This window comes from Oncorhynchus masou, chromosome 30 (genome assembly GCF_036934945.1).
Source record: "Oncorhynchus masou masou isolate Uvic2021 chromosome 30, UVic_Omas_1.1, whole genome shotgun sequence".
NCBI lineage: Eukaryota > Metazoa > Chordata > Actinopteri > Salmoniformes > Salmonidae > Oncorhynchus > Oncorhynchus masou.
Window position 1 is genome coordinate 20,048,468 of NC_088241.1, and position 9,260 is coordinate 20,057,727.

At 41.1% G+C, this 9,260-nt stretch overlaps 1 pseudogene; it reads right to left on the bottom strand.

Annotated features, from left to right (window-relative positions):
* LOC135522287 (ras/Rap GTPase-activating protein SynGAP-like) overlaps positions 1 to 8,715 on the bottom strand; it is a 114,151-nt pseudogene extending 105,436 nt beyond the window's left edge.
* Positions 8,716 to 9,260: the final 545 nt, after the last annotated feature.

Genomic DNA, 9,260 nt, shown 5'->3' on the forward strand with positions numbered 1-9,260 from the left:
ACTAGGACAAGAGCTTTCCTCCTGAAATGAAAACTTACATAAAAAAACACTAGAAATTGGATTGCATTTCCAGTCTCTCTCTCAACAATCCACTCCAATTTAGATTATTCATTATTTGAAATAACAAAAGGGCACATCACTTAAACATTGCATGAATGCCAGCAAATACAGTCGAAATGCACTTATATTTTGTGTGGTGAAGATTCAAATGTGGTGGAGATGAGGTGCTAAATATAGCGCCAGGCATGCAGAGTGAGCCTGCTAACCTTTATGAGATCTTCAGAGTAGAAGTTAATCACTAAAATAAAAACACACACAGACTCTCTCTCTCTCTCACACACACACACACACACACGCACACGCACGCACAAACAAACACACATCCGCACATGTGTAGGATCTTAATTTGAGCCAGGTTGCTACAGCAGGAAAATAATCCTGCAGCGAAATAATGTGGATTATAATCAATGGACAATATTGAATGGGTGGATACATTTTCCGTAAGGGAAAATCAAGTTTGAAATTTCAATGTGGAGATTACAAACTTCAGAAGCCTTTTTACCTCAAATACACTACAAGTGCTCCTGCAATAGGGTGATCAAATTAATATCCTACATCTGTACACAAGCACACACACACACACACACACACACACATACACAAAAGCATGCACGGCACATGCACGGCGCACACACACACACACATTCTTGTGAGCCTTGTAAAATGACAAATCTTTTTAGTAGACACTACCCTAAATGTGTAATAGTGAAACACTTTAAAATGGTAATAGACTACTCTGAAATGTCAGGGTCCAATGGCCTTGTTGTTGAGTATCAGCATATCAGTGTATTTGATTACAGCTAATTAAAATGCACCATTCTTCTTTGCAGTATCTGTGCATCTGAAGTGAATGAGAGGTACATCCCGTGAAAATTCAGACCTCCTTTCTCACCACCTTCAGTAAAAGTGCACACTGCATATATCAGCCACCTATTAGCATCACAAGAGAGGAGGGACGAATTAGCCCATCGCTAGCATGGTATTGATGGTTTGAGAGCACATTTGAATTAGCCGTCTGCCTTTATAACACTGTAATAAGATGGCTGTGAAGTCCTGTCAGCACATTATGGCGTCATGACTGGCTACTGTAACTCTCCTAAACCTTACGCCATATCAGAAAACAAACTAACATTCAAATGTCAGGTTCTATAGTATAATAATGAGTAATGTGAGGTGATCTGCTACTGTCATGGCCTGATTTGACCACCACGTCATTCTTACAACTGGGTAAAATATGTATGCAATCTATACATTATGGCATCCTACATCAAGTGTAACCCCCCAAAAAGTGTGAAATGTACACATAACACTGAAAATAGACTTAAAATGTCTGGGACTGAACATCTCAACAGGTGACTGATTATCTACTCTACAGTGCAATATCTCTTGGTTCTCATTGTAACTCTGGGTCCCAGGTACGTACAAGGCTTCAGTGAACATTATCTTTGTGAGCCCAACTCTCCAATTTGTAATCCTGCTTGAGGCACCACAGTAGCGTTTTAATAATCTATTCTTTTAGGGGGCACTTATCACAGGCTGGACTATCAGCATCGCAAATGACACGGTGTGGAATTCAGACTCGCCCGAAAGCTATCACAGGACATTTATTTGAGATATTTTGACGGAAAAGGGTCAGAAAGGGTTGTTTGAAAAAGCCCTATACTGTGAAAATAATTTAATGGCATATAAATAATATTAATGTACAGTATGTGTATAAACCAAAAACATAAAAGTAATGTTTCATTCTACAGATGTAGGATCTTAATTTGAGCCAGTTTGCTACAGCAGGAAAATAATCTTGCAGCAGCTGGAAATTTGAAATGTTATGTGGATTATAATTAATGGACATTTTTGTAGGGGTTGATGCATTTTTCGTAAGGGAAAATTAAGTCTGAGTTTTCTAAGTGGAAATTACAAATGTCTTTTTAAACCTCAAATTCACTCCTGCAACAGGCTGATCAAATTAAGATCCTACCTTTACATTACAAACTAACATCACACCTTTACTAAATGTTATTTTTTAATGATACATAAGCAAGTGAAACCTACTGTGTTTAGGTATCAGCTTTTTATTCCATTCAATCATCCCTACAAACTAGAGGTCGACCGATTAATCGGAATGGCCGATTAATTAGGGTCGATTTCAAGTTTTCATGAGAATCGGAAATCGTTATTTTTGGGCGCCGATTTTGCAGATATTTTTTTTTTTATATACCTTTATTTAACTAGGCAAGTCAGTTTAAGAACACATTCTTATTTTCAATGACGGCCTAGGAATGGTGGGTTAACTGCCTCGTTCAGGGGCAGAACGACAGATTTTCACCTTGTTAACTCGGGGGATTCAATCTTGCAACCGTACAGTTAACTAGTCCAACGATCTAGTCCAATACTCTAACCACCTGCCTCTCATTGCACTCCACGAGGAGCCTGCCTGTTACGCGAATGCAGTAGAAGCCAAGGTAAGTTGCTAGCTTGCATTAAACTTATCTTATAAAAAACAATCAATCATATTCACTAGTTATAACTACACATGGTTGACGATATTACTCGTTTATCTAGCGTGTCTTGCATTGCATATAATCGATGCAACGCTGGGGAATGATTTAACAAAAGCACATTTGCGAAAAAAGCACAATCGTTGGACGACTGTACCTAACCATAAACACCAATGCCTTTCTTAAAAAAAATACACAGAAGTATATATTTTTAAACCTGCATATTAATTAAGCTAAAAGAAATCCAGGTTAGCAGGCAATATTGACCAGGTGAAATTGTGTAATTTCTCTTGCATTCATTGCACGCAGAGTCAGGGTATATGCAACCGTTTGGGCTGCCTGTCTTATTGCGAACTAATTTGTCAGAATTTTACGTAATTATGACATAACAAGGTTGTGCAATGTAACAGCAATATTTAGACTTAGGGCTGCCACCTGTTAGATAAAATACCGAACGGTTCTGTATTTCACTGAAATAATAAACGTTTTGTTTTTGAAATTATAGTTTCCGGATTCGACCATATTAATGACCAAAGGCTCGTATTTCTGTGTGTTATTATGTTATAATTAAGTCTATGATTTGATAGAGCAGTCTGACTGAACGATGGTAGGCAGCAGCAGGCTCGTAAGCATTCATTCAAACAGCACTTTTGTGCATTTTGCCAGCAGCTCTTCGCAAGCACAGCGCTGTTTATGACTTCAAGCCTATCAGTCTAATGGCTGGTGTAACCAATGTGAAATCAAATCAAATAAAATTGTATTTGTCACATACACATGGTTAACAGATGTTAATGCAAGTGTAGCGAAATGCTTGTGCTTCTATTTCTGACAATGCAGTAATAACCAACAAGTAATCTAACCTAACAATTCCACAACAACTACCTTATACACACAAGTGTAAAGGGATAAAGAATATGTACATAAAGATATATGAATGAGTGATGGTACAGAACGGCGTAGGCAAGATGCAGTAGATGATATAGAGTACAGTATATACATATGAGATGAGTAATGTAGGGTATGTAAACAAAGTGGCATAGTTTAAAGTGGTTAGTGATACATGTATTACATAAAGATGCAGTAGATGATATAGAGTACAGTATATACATATACATATGAGATGAGTAATGTTGGGTATGTAAACATTATATTAAGTGGCATTGTTTAAAGTAGCTAGTGATACATTTTTTACATCAATTTCCATTATTAAAGTGGCTGGAGTTGAGTCAGTATGTTGGCAGCAGCCACTCAATGTTAGTGGTGGCTGTTTAACAGTCTGATGGCCTTGAGATAGAAGCTGTTTTTCAGTCTCTCGGTCCCTGCTTTGATGCACCTGTACTGACCTCGCCTTCTGGATGATAGCGGGGTGAACAGGCAGTGGCTCGGGTGGTTGTTGTCCTTGATGATCTTTATGGCCTTCCTGTGACATCAGGTGGTGTAGGTGTCCTGGAGGGCAGGTAGTTTGCCCCCGGTCATGCGTTCTGCAGACCTCACTACCCTCTGGAGAGCCTTACGGTTGTGGGCGGAGCAGTTGCCGTAACAGGCGGTGATACAGCCCGACAGGATGCTCTCGATTGTGCATCTGTAGAAGTTTGTGAGTGCTTTTGGTGACAAGCCGAATTTCTTCAGCCTCCGGAGGTTGAAGAGGCGCTGCTGCGCCTTCTTCACAACGCTGTCTGTGTGGGATGGACCAGTTCAGTTTGTCTGTGATGTGTATGCCGAGGAACTTAAACTTACTACCCTCTCCACTACTGTCCCGTCGATGTGGATAGGGGGGTGCCTGGGGTATCAATGTAAGAAATAACACGTAAAAAAAACAAATACTGCATAGTTTCCTAGGAATGCGAAGCGAGGCGGCCATCTCTGTCGCTTTTGTTGAGCGATGGGTAATGTTGCTTCGAGTGTGGCTGTTGTTGATGTGTTCCTGGTTCGAGCCCAGGTAGGAGCGAGGAGAGGGACGGAAGCTATACTGTTGCACATAGTGCCTATAAGAACATCCAAGGTATATGAAATACAAATGGTATAGAGAGAAATAAATAATATAAATACTATATTAACTACAACCTAAAACCTCTTACCTTGGAATATTGAAGTCTCATGTTAAAAGGAACCACCAACTTTCATATGTTCTCATGTTCTGAGCAAGGAACTCAAACGTTAGCTTTTTTACATGGCACATATTGCACTTTTACTTCTCCAACACTTTGTTTTGGCATTATTTTAACCAAATTGAACATGTTTCATTATTTATTTGAGGCTAAATTGATTTTTATTGATGTATTATATTAAGTTAAAATAAGTGTTCATTCAGTAGTGTTGTAATTGTCATTATTACAAATAAATAAATACAAATCGGCCGATTAATCTGTATCGGCTTTTTTGGTCCTCCAATAATCGGTATCGGTATCGGCGTTGAAAAATCATAATCGGTCGACCTTTACTAAAAACTTCCAATAACTGCTCCATTTTGACTCCATGACTAATATATTTTTTTCTATTACTAATATAGTGACATATGTACAGTAAGTTGTTGAATATCTCCAGGTCTGAAGGCACAACCTGTCTGTGCATCATGAGAATCTGTGGGATCCAATGACATAATGTCCGGAAGGCCTGTGAGCCAACCATTATCCCGGATTGTCAGCCCTCTGATTGACATAGGAGAGGAGATAGCTCATCCTGACCTTTTGCCATGAGTGAATCCTGACAGGATCAATCAAAAGACGAGCATCCTTTAAACACAAACTCATCGAGTCATTGGGCTCCAGGCTTTGCGGTGGAATTGAATAACTGGGCCCCCCTCCCATTGTGTGGTCTGCACTAAGCAACCATTTCTCCTAGCTACTCATTTCTGATGGGATCCTTATGTAGATTTCCTCAGAATCAGCAGTAAGGCTCTTAGCGGATGGGGTATGTCTGGGCCTTTTCACCACCAGGTTCAGTCAGTACTGCTGGGGAACAGAGAGACAGTGAGGGAGTGGAGCCGTGGACTGAGGCTTAGCGGCATGCCTGAACTCACCGTACTAGAACTGTTCACGGGGGGAGAGAGTTCCCTGACATGGCCCTATATCCATAGACCACAGATGTAGGATCTTAATTTGAGCCAGGAAATGTGAATTATTATAATTAATGAGCTTGCCCAGTACTCAAGCAAACTACAGTAGCAAAAAACATTCAGTTTGTCTGATTTCATTTTTGGACTACTGCTATTAGCATTATTACAAGATCATTGTAAGGTCTTTCAACCACAACAAACATGTCCTTCCCCACAGACAACATGGCTTATGGGGGGCAGCCCTCAAAATAACATTTTTGCTGACACTACCCAGAGGACACTTTATCATGTCACACTCAGAAACCATCAAGGACATTGGAGCACTGTGATACCCTGTAATAAACCGTGTATATTTTATACTGTGCTTTGGTAGAATGACACATGCTGCAGTGGACACATTCACTTAAGCATGGTTATGTAACACAAGGCACAATACTTTATGGCCTGGAACATGTTTCAATCTGGAAGTGATCTCACTGTGCCGTATAGCATCATGGTCCTTGGTGTATTAAGAACACTTTTTATGATGAAGGCAAGTCTTTGGTTGACCTCGTTGACCTCGTACAAAACCCAAGACCTTTAAGCATCTGCCAGTAAATGTTAATATGTGTAAACAATCTTGCCATCAAACTGCTCTACGCTACCCCTGTGCTTATTCATACGTTCGCTGCACTGTGCCATGAATATGCTAAACGGTATGCAGATACAAGCAAATGAGGGGCAGTTGAACTTTGATTGACTTTATGTCTGTGGGCCAAAATTAGGAATACGATATTTCCTTGAGGATACCGAACAACACTGTCTTTGCTTGCATGTATACGCTAGCTGTTAGCATCTCTGGAAAAGGCTGGGGCGTAGTCACGCTTGACGCTCTTGAATGTTGACTTTTCACGTCTCGAGGGAAGTTGGCGTTTGAATTCCCAACTTCACGAAACTTGGACAGCGGGCACTTTAACTCACAAAATGCCAGAATCACTATAATGAATTGACATCAGACGAGATGGTATCTGGTGAGTGGCATCATTTACTAATTTTAGAATGAATTCTATATAACACTTCAATCCGCTGCAAACAGAACTCCAATGTACTCACCCATTGGAAAATGAATGAGCTTTTCCCCTGACAGATCATTGAACACGGTAGATCTCGAGCATACAGTACAGTAATAGCCTAACAGATGATGGTTCCTGGCACACCTCGATTGGCGGAGGGTGTAAGACAGCCCCTTATGTCACACGAGAGGAGTGCTGCAGTCAGCGCATTGGCGGTGCACTGTCTCTTTAAAATGAATGACCATTGCTTGACAGGAGCTGCTGTATCAAACTACTGTAAAATTGACATGACTTGGTTGGCTCACAAAATACTATACGATTTCTATGGCATTTTCAGTCTAACAACTTTATAACTGATGCATTTCGGCATGGTGTTCGTCAAGGAGAGATAAAACAAGTGTTCTTATAGGGAACGACTGTTCAGTCAGCCATCAGTTAAAAAAGATGTGACTGATCACCTGATTTCATTTTGATAACATTACCTTGAGATTCAAACACAGACTCCTCTACCCAGAAAACCTGTTACATCTAAAAGGTTCATGGTGCCATCTATTGTAGTGGAAAGAGTATAGCCTGTACATTCCTATTGACACGGGTTTTCAAGGTATAATACTACTGTGCACACATTCTTCTGGCAGTGATCTCTCAAGAGTGGGCTGGCGTACAGTAGCGTAACATCTCACCAATATTATGCAACCAACTTCTATTGCTGTGCTCACACAAGAGGCTGTTGGGCTATTTCCGCTTGTGATGTGTTAGAACATGACCAAAAGCATCATACTACAGAGTTTGAACTGGCCATTCTCTTTGAATGACTGATAACTTTAATAAGACATTCATGTATTGGCTGCTGAAGATGAGTTGGGTTTGAACTTTGTCAATGCACAAAGTACAGCAGTATCCTTTACTGTACCCGGTGTTACAAGACATCACACCTCAGCAGCCTCAAGTCTCTCTCTTTCTCCTTCACCCCCCCCCCTCTCTCTCTATCGCTCTCTCTCTCTCCCTTTATCTCTTTCACTCTCTCTCCTTCCCCTCTCTCGCTCTCTGTCACACACGCATATATTCTCCTCACACAACATGTGCAGTTGCTGTACAGAGCTACTTTGGTAATAGGGACTGGACTCAGTGTACCATACAACCCTTGGATCTCTCAAAGTCCCACCAAACTTTCAAGTAACCATAACATTTTACACATACGTCAATCGCTCAAGATATATTACCCCAAACAAAGCGTTTGAAAGCTCAAGTTCACACAGCATTAGTCATGGTTGCGGTGTCACAATACTAAGGGAACTGACTTGAACATACACTTTCATGGACCATATTCCTCCACTACAAACTCATTAAATATTGAGTATCCAAAACAAGCCAATAAGTACCCCTTCGGGCTCCTTACTGCACACATTGAATAGATATGACTCAATACAAGAGGGGCAAAGTTACAGTGTCATGGAGATACATGACCATGATCTAAGGACACAGGGAAATGGACTTGCAAGAATGTGATACCAGCAGGCATGCACACCTCAGCACATTGCAACACGATGGGCTATCCTACTCAGCGTGCACAGGCAAAGTGACATATTGACTGGCACACAGTGATAAAACCAGTTAGGTAGCTACCACGAAGACACTACCTCTTGCTGTACCTGCCTGTGTTTCCACTACGCCGCGTTAACGCACCCCTTTGCTAAATTCTGTATTGTATGATGGAGAGAGAGAGAGAGAGAGAGAGAGAGAGATGAGGGGGGGGAGGGAAATGCAATAGTGGAATATTGTTATCTTACCTTGAAAGGGGACATAGGACATGTTCCAACGGCATTGAACGTGGTCTTCGAGTCTTGACAGTCTCTCGGCATGCAACAAAAATACCACACACCAGTCAGAAAACAAGGAATACGCTATTCACAATTGGAGTCGATGTTAGCCAATATTCCACTGCTGTTCAGAAATATAAATTATAATCCACGACCGCCAAAAGCCATTGAAAATGTATCCCCATGAATAAAAAATATATGCACAAATATATCGCACGCACCGTTATTGAGGTGTGGGGGGGAAACACGAGAGAGGGAGAGAGAGAGAGAGAGAGAGAGAGAAAGGGGGCGGATGAGTGAGTGCGCGCGTGTGTGCGCTTTCCATTATATCTATAGCCTATCTAAGCATTGTATGTTCCATGTTTGCTCCTTGAAGTTCAAGAAGCAATGATGGCTCAAATCGCCTTATTGACTACGGCCCCTTCTCCCGCTATCAAACGCGCACGCCACCGCACGCACAGCCACACACAAACGTGCGCACACACAAACACACTACACCGATTGGTGCTGCTGCCAATTCCGCGGAATCCTACATTTCAGTTCGCTATAATTCTCTCGTTTTGGTGGTAGGCTTTAAACTAGACTATTGGGAAGTCTGAAACTTATTTTAGGCTGTAGGCCTACGTCTGGTGACATGGTCAATGGAAATATTTTCAAGGGGTAGGCTAATTTAATGGTTTTCGAGAATGACTTCCACCAACTCATCTCAAATGTCAAAACGAACCACACATTTGGCCGTAGGCACTAAATTCAGAGCAAAATGGTTTCATCTTCATTC